Source organism: Nicotiana attenuata, unplaced genomic scaffold, assembly GCF_001879085.1.
Source record: "Nicotiana attenuata strain UT unplaced genomic scaffold, NIATTr2, whole genome shotgun sequence".
Taxonomy (NCBI): Eukaryota; Viridiplantae; Streptophyta; class Magnoliopsida; order Solanales; family Solanaceae; genus Nicotiana; species Nicotiana attenuata.
In genome coordinates this window covers 12,741-25,963 of record NW_017673213.1, presented here as the reverse complement: position 1 = coordinate 25,963, position 13,223 = coordinate 12,741, and the positions used below count along the sequence as shown (strand labels likewise).

Below are 13,223 nucleotides of genomic sequence, written 5' to 3'. Positions count from 1 at the left end.
CCTATTTTCGTGCCTTAGCTTTAAATTTAATAGTGGAATCAGTTGGTTGCAATATTACTTACGATATGTAATTGAATTGAATAGATTTGGGCCATTTGGAGTCGGATACTCGTGGCAAAAGTGTGATTTCGAGTTGATTTTGGTGCCGATTCGAGGTAAATGGCTTGTCTAACCTTGTGTGGGGGACTTTTCCCCTTAGGATTGTTACTTGATATTTGAGTGCCTTGTACGTGAGGTGACGGGCGCGTACTTGAGCCGATTGATGGAAAATCCGGTTTTACTTAAGTTATTGAGATTTGGCTTCTTTCTTTCTTGCCTTATTCTACTTGAAATTATAACTTGTGCTATATTAGGAAAAGCATGTATAGTTGACTTGATTGCCTAATTGCTTGAGTTGTTTTGACTGTTCTACGTGAAGCATGCTAGGCTAGTTCTATCTGCGTTGTATTTCGTACTTCATTCCTTGGTATATTTCTGGTTGTGGTTGCGCATTTACATTGGGACTACGGATGTGGGATTCCGGTAGCTCCCCCTGTTTGTTTACTTTGGGACTACGGGTTCGATTCCCGGTAGACCCCCTGCACTTTTACTTTGGGACTGCGGGTTAGGTTCCCGATAGATCCCCCCTGCATATTAATAGTTGGACTACAGGACGATATCCCGGGAGATCCTTCAGATAGACACATATGTTGGACTACGGGACGGTATCCCGGGAGATCCACTGGACAGTTGAGAAAAGGGCTACAGGACGGTATCCTGGGAGACCCTCATTGTTATCATTGATATTGAGCTGTATTTATTCTGCGTTTACTCTGTTCTTTTGTAGTTGTTATTGCCTCGTTGACCTGCCTTATCTCGCTGCTGTACTCATTATTTCTGTCAGATTTTCATACTGTTAATTATCATTATTATATTTTGCCTCAGTAGGGCCCTGACCTTCCTTGTCACTACCCAACCGAGGTTAGGCTTGGCACTTACTGAGTACCGCTGTGGTGTACTCATGCCCTTCCTGCGCATGTTTTCATGTGCAGATCCAGGTACCTCTTCTCAGGCGCACTATCCTTGAGGCGAGGAGATACACGGAGACTTCGAGGTATATCTGCAGCGTCCGCAGACCGAAGAGTCTTCTTCCTTATTCTAGTTGTAGAGCTGTTATCCGATCATACTCTTGATGTAGATATTCTGGAGATTAGGGTACTTATGGTAATTCTATTAGCCTGTGTTTCCCGTGAGTTTTCGGGTTTTGGGATTGAGTTGTAGACTTCCGCATATCTTTAGAGTTGTATAGGCCGGGCGGCCTTATATTCAGTTGTTATTTTCCATATGTTCGGTTTTAATTGATTATTCCTCAAGTTGAATTGTTATTCCAGCACTGTTAGGCTTACCTAGTTGTAGGAACTAGGTGCCATCACGACATGTTCATGGAGAGTGAACGGGGGTCGTGACAAGTTGGTATCAGAGCTCTAGGTTCATAGGAGTCACGGAACACAGGCCGGTTTATTAGAGTCTCGCTGATCGGTACGGAGACGTCTGTACTTATCTACGAGAGGCTATGTAACTGTTTAGGAGAAATCTTCATTTCATTTGAACTCCTTGTCGTGCGATATTTCGAACATCAATTCTAAACTTCTGACTTCTATTCTCTCACAGATGGTGAGGACACGTGCTACTCGTGATGATCAGGCACCCGCGCCCCCTCCTGCAGCTGTCAGAGGCTGGGGCCGGGGGAGAGGTCGAGGACGCGCACGTGGTGCAGCCAGAGCACCTGCGCGAGCTGCCGCTGAGGTACCACCAGCAGATCCAGCCGGAGTCCAGGCACCTGGCACACCTACAACTGCCACTACTACTCCAGCGCTCCAAGAGACTTTGGCTCAGCTCATGAGCATGTACACTACCTTGGCTCAGGCGAGGTTGCTTCCCATTGCTGCAGCCACATCCCAGGCCGGGGGAGGAGCACAGACTCCTGCCGTCCGCACTCCTGAGCAGTGAGTGCAGGTTGAGCAGGCTCCCGAGATTATTCCGGCACCGCCTGCAGCGCCAGTTCATCCCGAGGATGGGTCAGCTGCTTCAGAGGACGAGCAGCGCAGACTTGAGAGGTTCAAGAAGTATAATCCCCCAATGTTCAGTGGATTAGCATCAGACGATGCCTTGGGATTTCTAGAGGAATGTCATCGTATTCTTCGCACTATGGGCATAGTGGAGTCCAACGGGGTTTCTTTCACTGCTTTTCAGCTTCGGGGAGCCGCCTATGACTGGTGGCGCACTTATGAGATAGACAGTCCAGTCGAGGCTGCTTCACTGACTTGGACCCAGTTCTCGGACATGTTTATGAGAGAGTTTGTTCCCCAGAGCCTCAGAGATTCATGGCACGCAGAGTTTGAGCACTTGCGCCAGGGTGCTATGACAGTTTCAGAGTATGCCATCCGTTATACCAGGTTGGCCAGGCACGCACCGGCTTTGGTTGCTACAGTTCGAGAGAGAGTTTGCAGGTTCATTGAGGGCCTTATTCCGCCCATCAGGTCTAGCATGGATCGAGAGTTGGAGATGGACATTCCTTATCAGCAGGTAGTGAGCATTGCTAGGAGGATTGAGGGTATGCTCGCCAGGGAGCGAGGAGAGAGGGAGGCCAAGAGGTCTCGAGAGTTGGGTCACTACTCTGGTGCCCGTACCCCATCCGCAGGTCGTTATGGTAGGGGTTATGCGGGTCGCCCTGTATATTCAGCTCTTCCAGCAGCCGGCAGTACTCCAGCTCCACCCCCACCTCAGGAGCCTTATTATGCACCTCCAGTTTCTAGCGCGCCTCCTGCGCGGGGTGCTTCCAGAGGTCAGCCCAACAGGCCTAGTCCCAGCCAGTCATAGCCACCGCGTCCTCCCAGAGCTTGTTTTGAGTGTGGTGATACACGCCACATGGTTAGGGGCTGCCCCAGAATTGGTAGGGGTGCATCTTCACAGACTGCTCAGCCGCAGCGTGCTCCTCAGAGTTCTCAGGCCATGATCACAACTCCAGCAGCTACCCCACCTGCCCAGCCGGCTAGGGGCGGAGGTCGGGGAGATAGAGGTCGCCCTCGAGAGAGGGGTCGGGCCAGATATTATGCTATTCCTGCTCGTACTAAGGCTGTTGCCTCCGACTCCATCATTACAGGTATTATTCTGGTTTGTCACAGAGAGGCATCGGTTCTATTCGATCCGGGCTCTACTTACTCTTATGTGTCTTCTTACTTTGCTCCTCATTTGGGTGTCGGGATTCTTTGAGTGCCCCCGTTTATGTTTCTACTCCTGTGGGAGATTCTCTTGTTGTGGACCGCGTTTATCGGTCATGTTTGGTTACTATTCGTGGTTTTGAGACCAGAGCAGACTTATTATTACTCGGTATGGTGGATTTTGACATTATTTTTGGCATGGACTGGTTGTCGCCCCATTTTACTATTCTTGATTGTCACACCAAGACCGTGACGCTGGCTATGCCAGGTATTCCGCGTGTTGAGTGGAGTGGTACTTTAGATCACACTCCCAGTAGAGTTATCTCTTTTCTTAAAGCTCAGCGCATGGTTGAGAAGGGGTGTGCCGCGTATTTGGCTTATGTGAGAGATGTTAGTGTTGATACCCCTTCTGTTGACTCAGTTCCAGTGGTACGGGATTATCCCGATGTGTTTCCAGCTGATCTTCCGGGCATGCCGCCTGATAGAGACATTGATTTTGGCATTGATCTATTGCCGGGCACTCAGCCCATTTCCATTCCTCCGTATCGTATGGCTCTTCCTGAGTTGAAGGAGTTGAAGGAAGCTTGAGTTGAATCAGCTGAGAGTTCAAGCCCCTTTTCTTTATAATAAGCTTCCACTTTTTGTTTCGTCCAATTTTATCATTCAAGCTCTCATCATAAAGCTGCAACAAGAATTCTTCATGCGAGACTTAGGGCTCACTAAAAAATGAACCATTCGACCCAGTGTTTCACTGTGGGGTGCTCCTGTTTTGTTTGTGAAGAAAAAGGATGGTTCTATGCGCATGTGTATTGACTACCTCTAGTTGAATAAGGTTACAGTGAAGAACCGTTATCCTTTGCCTCGCATTGATGATCTATTTGACCAGCTTCAAGGCGCATAGGTGTTTTCTAAGATTGACTTGCGCTCAGGTTACCATCAGTTGAAGATTCGGGAGCCAGATATCCCGAAGACTGCCTTCAGGACTCGATATGGCCATTACGAGTTCCTTGTCATGTCATTTGGGCTGACCAATGCCCCTGCAACTTTCATAAATTTGATGCACGGTGTGTTCAGGCCATATCTTGACTCGTTCGTGATTGTTTTTATTGATGATATTCTGGTGTATTCTCGGAGCCGGGAAGATCATGAGCAACACCTGAGGACCGTGCTTCAGACCTTGAGGGAGAAGAAATTATATGCAAAGTTCTCAAAATGTGAGTTTTGGCTGAGTTCTGTGGCATTCCTAGGCCATGTAATTTCTAGCGAGGGTATTCGGGTGGATCCCAGGAAGGTAGAGGCCGTGCAGAGTTGGCCCAGGCCGTCCTCAGCTACAGAGATTCGCAGTTTCCTTGGCCTGGCGGGTTACTACCGTCATTTTGTGGAGGGATTTTCATCGATTGCTGCCCCTATGACTAGATTGACCCAGAAGGGTGCCCCATTTCAGTGGACAGAGGAGTGTGAGGCGAGCTTTCAAAAGCTCAAGACAACTTTGACTACAGCCCCTATCTTGATGTTGCCTACCGGTTCGGGGTCTTATACTGTCTATTGTGACGCCTCGAGAGTTGGCCTTGGAGCAGTGTTGATGCAGGACGGTAGGGTGATTGCCTACGCGTCCAGACAGTTGAAGGTAAATGAAAAGAATTACCCTGTCCACGACCTTGAGTTAGCTGCCATTGTTCATGCCTTGAAGATCTGGCGTCATTACCTGTATGGTGTGCCTTGTGAGATCTATACTGATCATCGGAGTTTACAGCACTTGCTCAAGCAAAAGGATCTCAATATGCGTCAGAGGAGGTGGTTAGAGCTGCTGAATGATTATGACATCACTATCCTATATCACCCGAGCAAGGCCAATGTGGTGGCGGATGCCTTGAGTCGCCGGGCGGAGAGTTTGGGGAGTTTGGCATATTTACCAGCTTCAGAGAGGCCTATGGCGATGGATGTTCAGGCCTTAGCCAGCCAGTTCGTGAGATTGGATCTTTCGGAGCCCAGTCGGGTTCTAGCCTGTGTGGTTTCCCGGTCTTCCCTATTTGACCGTATCAGGGAGCGGCAGCATGATGACCCTCATTTGCATGTCCTTCAGGACAGGGTCCAGCGTGGGGATGCCAGAGATGTGACCATTGGAGATGATGGAGTAATGAGGATGCAGGGCCGGATTTGTGTGCCCAATGTTGATGGCCTTCGAGAGTTGATTCTAGCAGAGGCCCATAGTTCGCGGTATTCCATCCATCCGGGTGTCGCGAAGATGTATCAGGACCTGAGGCAGCACTATTGGTGGAGGCGAATGAAGAAGGATATAGTTGGTTATGTGTCTAGATGCCTCAACTGCCAGCAGGTGAAGTATGAGCACCAACGCCCGGGTGGGCTGCTCCAGCAGATAGAGATTCCAGAGTGAAAATGGGAGCGCATCACCATGGATTTTGTATCTGGACTTCCACGAACCTTGAAGAAGTTGATTCCATTTGGGTTATTGTGGACCGGCTGACCAAGTCCGCTCATTTCATTCCTGTGTGTACCACTTATTCATCGGAGCGGTTGGCGGAGATTTATATCAGGGAGATCGTCCGTTTGCATGGTATTCCAGTTTCTATCATTTCAGACAGAGGTACTCAGTTTACATCGCGGTTCTGGAGAGCTGTGCAGCAGGAGTTAGGCACTCGGGTGGAGTTGAGCACAGCATTTCACCCCCAGACGGACGGACAGTCCGAGCGTACTATTCAGATTCTTGAGGACATACTCCGTGCGTGCGTGATTGAGTTGGAGGGTCTTGGGATCATTTCTTGCCATTGGCGGAGTTTGCTTATAACAACAGTTATCAGTCTAGCATTCAGATGGCGCCGTATGAGGCTTTATATGGCAGGAGGTGTAGGTCTCCGGTGGGTTGGTTTGAGCCGGGTGAGGCCAGGCTATTGGGTACAGAGATGGTTCAGGATGCATTGGAGAAGGTCAAGGTGATTCAGGACAGACTCCGTACAGCCCAGTCTAGACAGAAGAGTTACGCGGACAGGAAGGTTCGTGATGTTTCATATATGGTTGGTGAGCGGGTTCTGCTTCGGGTCTCGCCTATGAAGGGCGTCATGAGGTTTGGAAAGAAAGGGAAGTTGAGTCCGAGGTTTATTGGCCCTTTTGAGATCTTGAGGCGAGTTGGGGAGGTTGCCTATGAGCTTGCCTTACCTCCCAGTTTGGCCGGAGTTCATCCGGTATTTCATGTTTAGATGCTCCGGAGATATCACGGGGATCCGTCGCATGTGTTGGATTTCAGTTCAGTCCAGCTGGACAAGGATCTATCCTATGTTGAGGAGCCAGTGGCTATTTTGGAAAGTCAGATCAGGAAGTTGAGGTCAAAGAACATCGCTTCAGTGAAGGTTCAGTGGCGGGGTCAGCCGGCCGAGGAGGCGACTTGGGAGATCGAGCAGGATATGTGCAGCCAGTACCCTCATCTTTTCACTACTTCAGGTATGTTCTCTATGCTCGTTCGAGGACGAACGAATGTTTAAGTGTAGGAGGATGTAACGACCCGGCCGGTCGTTTTTGGAATTTACGCCCCGATCCCCCATTAACTGCTTCCCCTAAGTTCATTTCTGCTATTTTGGTTTGCCGGGACGTTCGGTGTTGGGATTCGGAGTGTTTTGGGACACTTAGTCCCTAAATGAGAGCTTAAGAGTTGAAAAATGGTCCGTAATCGGGACAGTGTGAAGACGACCTCGGAATGGAAATCCGACGGTTCCGTTAGCTCCGTTAGGTGATTTCGGGGTTGGGAGCGTGTTCGGAATGTATTTTGGAAGTCCGTAGATCATTTAGGCTTGAAATGCCGGAGTTTGTATTTTTGAAGTTTCCGGTCCGATAGTGAGTTTTTGATCCGAGGGTCGGATTGGAATTCCGGAAGTTATAGTAGTTCCGTCATGTCATTTGGGATGTGTGTGCAAAATTTCAGGTCATTCGGAAGAGGTTTGGTTAGGTTTTTGATCGAAAGCGTGTTTTGTTGGAATTTGAAGTTCTTAGGCTTGAATCCTTGATTAATTCGTGTTTCCGGCGTTGTTTTAGGTGGTTTAAGGATTGATACAAGTTTGAATGATGTTATGGGATATGTCCGTAGTTTTGGTTGAGGTCCCGGGGGCCTCGGGTGTGTTTCGGGTGCTCAACGGAGCACTTTGGAGTTGGGAAATGTTGCAGAAAATCCCTTCAGCTGTTGCAGAACCTTTCTTCACTGCGATCGCATCAATAACCATGCGATCGCGTAGTGCAATTCTGGAGGTGGACCAAACCCTTCTATGCGATCGCATAAGCTGTCCGCGATCGCACAGTTCAGCTTTCACCTCTTCTGCGATCGCAATACCTTGGCTGCGTTCGCATTGAACAATTTCTGGACCAATTTCTGGACCTTCCAATTTTACTCTTCTGCGATCGCATTACTCCTTATGCGTTCTCATAGACCATTTTCTGGGCTTCCCATTTTATTTCTCTATGCGATCGCATGCCTACTCCTGCGATCGCGTAGAACAAAATCCCTGGGCAGATATAAACATTTCAAAACGAGGGTTTAGCCATTTTTAACAAAACTCAAGCTAGAGAGCTCGAATTTGGGAGAAATTTCGAAGGTTTTTCAAGAGAAACGATTGGGTAACGATTCTCTACTCTTTTATGCTTAATACCCACTAATCTAATCACGATTTCATCTTTAAATTTCGGATTTTGAATGAAAATTGGGTGAAAGTTCATAGACCAAACTATTGGGTTTTGAGGGGGCATTTAACCTCCGATTTGGGAGATTTTTATATGGTTGGACTCGTGAGAGTACGAGGGTTCTGAAAACGTGAAAATCATTCGATTCCGAGACGTTGGCTGGAGGGGCATTTTGGTCATTTTACCTATTTTCGCGCCCTAGCTTTAAATTTAATAGTGGAATCAGTTGTTTGCAATATTATTTACGATGTGTAATTGAATTGAATAGATTTGGGCCATTTGGAGTCGGATACTCGTGGCAAAGGCGCGGTTTCTAGTGATATTGAGCCGGTTCAAGGTAAGTGGCTTGTCTAACCTTGTGTGGGGGACCTTTCCTCTTAGGATTTGTTATTTATTGATTTGAGTGCCTTGTACGCGAGGTGACGAGCGCGTAATTGAGCCAATTGTTGAAAATCCGGTTTTCTTAAGATATTGAGATTGAGTTCCTTTCATATTTACTTATTTCTACTTGCAATTGTAACCTGTGCTAGATTAGGAAAGCATGTTTAGTTGATTTAACTTGCCTAATTGCTTAAGTTGCCTTGACTGTACTACGTGAAGCATGCTAGGTCAGTACTACTTGTTGCTTGTCTTTTGTACTTCGTTTCCGTGTACCTTCTGGTTGTGATTGCGCATTTACATTGGGACTACGGATGTGGGATTCCGGTAGCTCCCCCCCCCCCTTGTTTGTTTACTTTGGGACTGCGGGTTCGATTCCCGATAGATCCCCCTGCACTTTTACTTTGGGACTGCGGGTTCGATTCTCGATAGATCCCCCTGCACATTGATGGTTGGACTACGGGACGGTATCCCGGGAGATCCTTCGGATGTACATATATGATGGACTACGGGACGGTATCCCGGGAGATCCACTAGACAGTTGAGGAAAAGGGCTACAGGACGGTATCCTGGGAGACCCTCATTGTTATCATTGGTATTGAGCTGTGTTTACTCTGTGTATATTCTGTACTCGTGTAGTTGTTATAGCCTCGTTGACTTGTCTTATCTCACTGCTGTACTTATTATATCTGTCAGATGTTTATATCGCTAAATTATTATTATTATTATTATATTTTGTCTCAGTAGGGCCCTGACCTTCCTCGTCACTACCCAACCGAGGTTAGGCTTGGCACTTACTGAGTACCGCTGTGGTGTACTCATGCCCTTCCTGCGCATGGTTTTCATGTGCAGATCATCCAGGTACCTCCGCTCAGGCGCACTATCGTGAGGCAGGAGGACTACGGAGACTTCGAGGTAGATCTGCTGCGTCCGCAGACCGGCGAGTCTCCTTCTTACTCTATCTTTAGTACTTAGTTTTCCTTCTTCGGTTGTTAGAAATTCTGGAGTTTGGAACCTTTACTATACACTTCTGTAGCCTGTGTTGCCCGTGAGTTTCCGGGTTTTGGGAACTGTTTTAGACTTGTGATATTGAGTTGTACTTGCCAAGCGGCATTCAGTACAGTTTCCTTTAGATATTTGATTTGATTTTCTCTATTTTTCCGCAATTATTATATTTCCGCAAATATTAGGCTTACCTGGTCATGGGGACCAGGTGCCGTCATGACATGTTCACGGTTGGTGAACTAGGGACGTGACAGTACTCCAACTCAGTGACTAACAACAATAAATGAATACTGAGCGATATAAAATCACGTTAAACACAACAATAAGCTATAAGAGGCAGAATAAAATCAGTAAACACAATTAAGCAATGAAATCTCATAAAACACCTTTTAAACAGTTTCAACAAGTATTGAAAGAGCACTAGGAAAGGTAAAACACATAAGAACTGCCCCTCGGCATAGTAAACAACAAAATCAGCCCCTCGGGCAATATCACAGAACAATACCAGCCCCTCGGGCTATATCTCATATATTCATGGGTACCCGCGCTCACTGGGGGTGTACAGACTCCGGGAGGGGCCCTTACGGCCCAAGCGCAATATCAAGCCATCTCGTGGCATCATAAACAGGCTCTCGGCCTCATATCAATCACAAGCCACCTCGTGGCGTACAATCTCAGGCCCTCGGCCTCATTATCATAATCAGTATATCACCGCTGCGGCGTGCAGCCCGACCCAAAAGTATCATCACAATACAGGCCCTCAGCCTTACTCAGTCAGAATCTCATAAGCCCCTCGGGCAACAGTAAAACATGATGCTCAGCTCAAAATATCTTTTAAAATATCACTTAAAGTGTTTAAAACAGAGTAACATGGCTGAGTTTTGAAAATCGTAAAATATGGCATGACTGAGCACAAGTATGAAATCAATCAATGAGGAAAAATATCGGTAAAGATCCCCTAAGAGTCCAAACAGTTGGCACGAAGCCCAAATATGGCATTTAGCCCAAAACATAATAATATCAAACAATTAACTATCAAATATGCAGTAAAATAGTCATTCGGGATGGACTAAGTCACAATCCCCAACGGTACACGACCCCACGCTCGTCATCTAGCGTGTGCGTCACCTCAACATAGTTGAACGCTGTGTAATCTGGGGTTTCATACCTTCAAGGCAACATTTAAAATCATTACTCGCCTCAATCCGGTCCGAAACCTAACTCGCAATGCCTTTGCCCTTCGAATTGGCCTCCGGATGCTCCGAATCTACCAAAATCAGAACGTAATCATCAAAATATGCTAAAGGGACAAAGCCCACTCGAATATAATCGAAAAAACATGCAAATCCCGAAATTACCAAAACCCGATCCCCGGGCCCACGTCTAGGAATTCGATAAATTTTACGTCATTAGATTCCTTATCTCCCCACGAGTTCATACATATCAAAAGTTCCAAAATCCGACCACAAATGGTCTTTCAAATCCTCAATCAAAGGCCTAAGTTTCTAAGCCCTAGTTTCTCCATTTTTGGCTTAATTTCAGCCCCAATCCGTGAATTAATACAATAGAAACGAGTTTTAGGTCCAAATTCCTTACCTCAATGAAGCTCCCTTGAAATCCTTCTTCAAAAATCGCTCAAAACTCCGAAATCGCTTTTAAAAATGGTGAAACCCTATGAAAATTGCGAAGGAAATAACTTATATGTTCTGGTCCAGGGATTTCGCATCTGCGACCAAAATCCCGCTTTTGCGGTACCGCTTTTGCGGTCCTTGAACCGCTTCTGCGGGTTTTAACTTAAACTCCGCTTTCCGCATCTGCGATGCCCAATCCGCACCTGCGCCATCGCAGGTGCGGTTACTTTACCGCTCCTGCTGTTCTTGCTCACCTTGGCTCCTTCCGCTTCTGCGACTGACCTCCCGCATCTGCGGGGTCGCACCTGCGATCCTTTAACCGCAGATGCGGTTATGACAGTAACAAAATACTTCAGCTCTTTAACTTAATTCCAAACCTTCCGTCAACCATCTGAAATCATCCCGAGGCCTCCGGGACCTCAACTAAAAGCACCAACAAGTCTTATACTACCATTCAAACTTATACCAACCTTCAAAACACCTCAAACAACATCAAAACCACCAAAACACATTGAATTAAAGCCTAAGGTTCTAAAATCTTCCGCATTCCGCTTTTGATCAAAAAGTATACCAAACCACGTCCGAATGACCTGAAATTTTGCACACACATCTCAAATGGCATAACGAAGCTACTGCAACTTTCGAAATTCCATTCCGACTCTTATATCAAAATCTCACCTATCAACCGTAAAACGCCAAAAACTCGATTTCGCCAATTCAAGCCTAAATCTACTCTGGATCTCCAAAACACATTCCGATCACGCTCCTAAGTCCCAAATCATCTTCAGAAACTATCCGAACCATCGGAACTCACATCCGAGCCCTCTAACACATAAGTCAACATCCGGTTGACTTTTCAAACTTAAGCTTTCTTAAAAGGGACTAAGTGTCTCAAACCTTCTCAAAACCTTTCCGAACCCGAGCCAACCAACCCGATCACCTATAGAACCAATAAACAAAGCTAATAGAAGCATAAATGGGGGAAACGGAGTGGTAACTCATGATACGACCGGCCGGGTCGTCACAGATAATTTATTCGTTTTTTCACTACCCGTTTTTGACCCGAACCATATCCGACCCGACCCGCCCATTTGCCATTCCTACTCCACATTGCCTGATCGCGTCTTTTGGGGGCACACCTTCTCATGCCACTTCTCCGTTAGCTCTTGTTACAAATCGTTCACTAAAAACAATGACTTTCCAAATCATCATGGGTGGATATGGCAATTACGCACATTACCAAAAATTAAAATATTTTTTTGGTTGTTGAGTCACACACACTTACCCACCCAACATTACTTACATAGGCTAGAGATCCTTACGTCCAATATTTGTACCATATGCCACCAGGAGGAAGAAACTATTCCCCATATCTTCTTGAAATGCATCAATGCACGAAAATGTTGGTTTAATATGAAATTAGGATTTATAATACAACATACTCCTGAGGAGGCGCCCACTAATGTTTGGCTTAAAAGGCTTATTATGCTACACAATCATATTACTTTCAAATATATACCACATTATACAATTGTCCCTTTCATACTTTGGCACTTATGGACAACTCGCAATAAGAACGGATTTAAAAATGTTAAACATACCCCCCCCCCAACCATCAATTATATATCAGCTGGCCTCTGAGTTTCACTACCTTACAAAGGCCAACAAGGCCAGAAAATAATCCCCTTACATCTCAAATGGGAACCACCACCATGACAATTCTTTAAGCTTAACACGGATGGGGCCATGCAAAATTCTAATCCACTAGCAGGTTTTGGTGTAGTTATCAGGGATGGCAAAGGGAATTGGGTAATGGGATATGCAGGAAACATAGAAGCCACTTCGGTGATCCACATTGAAACAATGGCTTTGTTGCGAGGACTACAACTAGTTTTAGTTCATAAGCTTACACCACTGAAAATCAATATGGATGCTGCGGAGGTAGTTACCATGCTACATAACACCTCTAACAATTTCTCACATATGCTTAATGATTGTTGATACATGATCCACCAGTTGGATGATCCACCAATGCAACATGCTTACAGGGAGCAAAACACAGTAGCAGACCAGCTAGCTCATTTTGGATATGGAACTTATGGGGTGTAATATCACCTTTCTGGAGCAACCGCCACCTTTTGTTATGGCAAACGTGGAAGCTGATAAGTTGGGGTTTCTACGAAGCAGTCATAGTAATAGACACTTTCCAGTACAAGCTTACTCCAAATCTTTTTGTCTAACGTCCGATAATGCTTCGTCTAGTCGGACCAACTGTATTAGTAGTTTGCATAGGATATATAGTACTACTATGTCACGACCTAAACCG

General features: G+C 46.3%; 1 pseudogene; it reads left to right on the top strand.

Annotated features, from left to right (window-relative positions):
• LOC109215736 overlaps window positions 1–13,006 on the top strand; it is a 78,842-nt pseudogene extending 65,836 nt beyond the window's left edge.
• The last annotated feature ends 217 nt before the right edge of the window (window positions 13,007–13,223 follow it).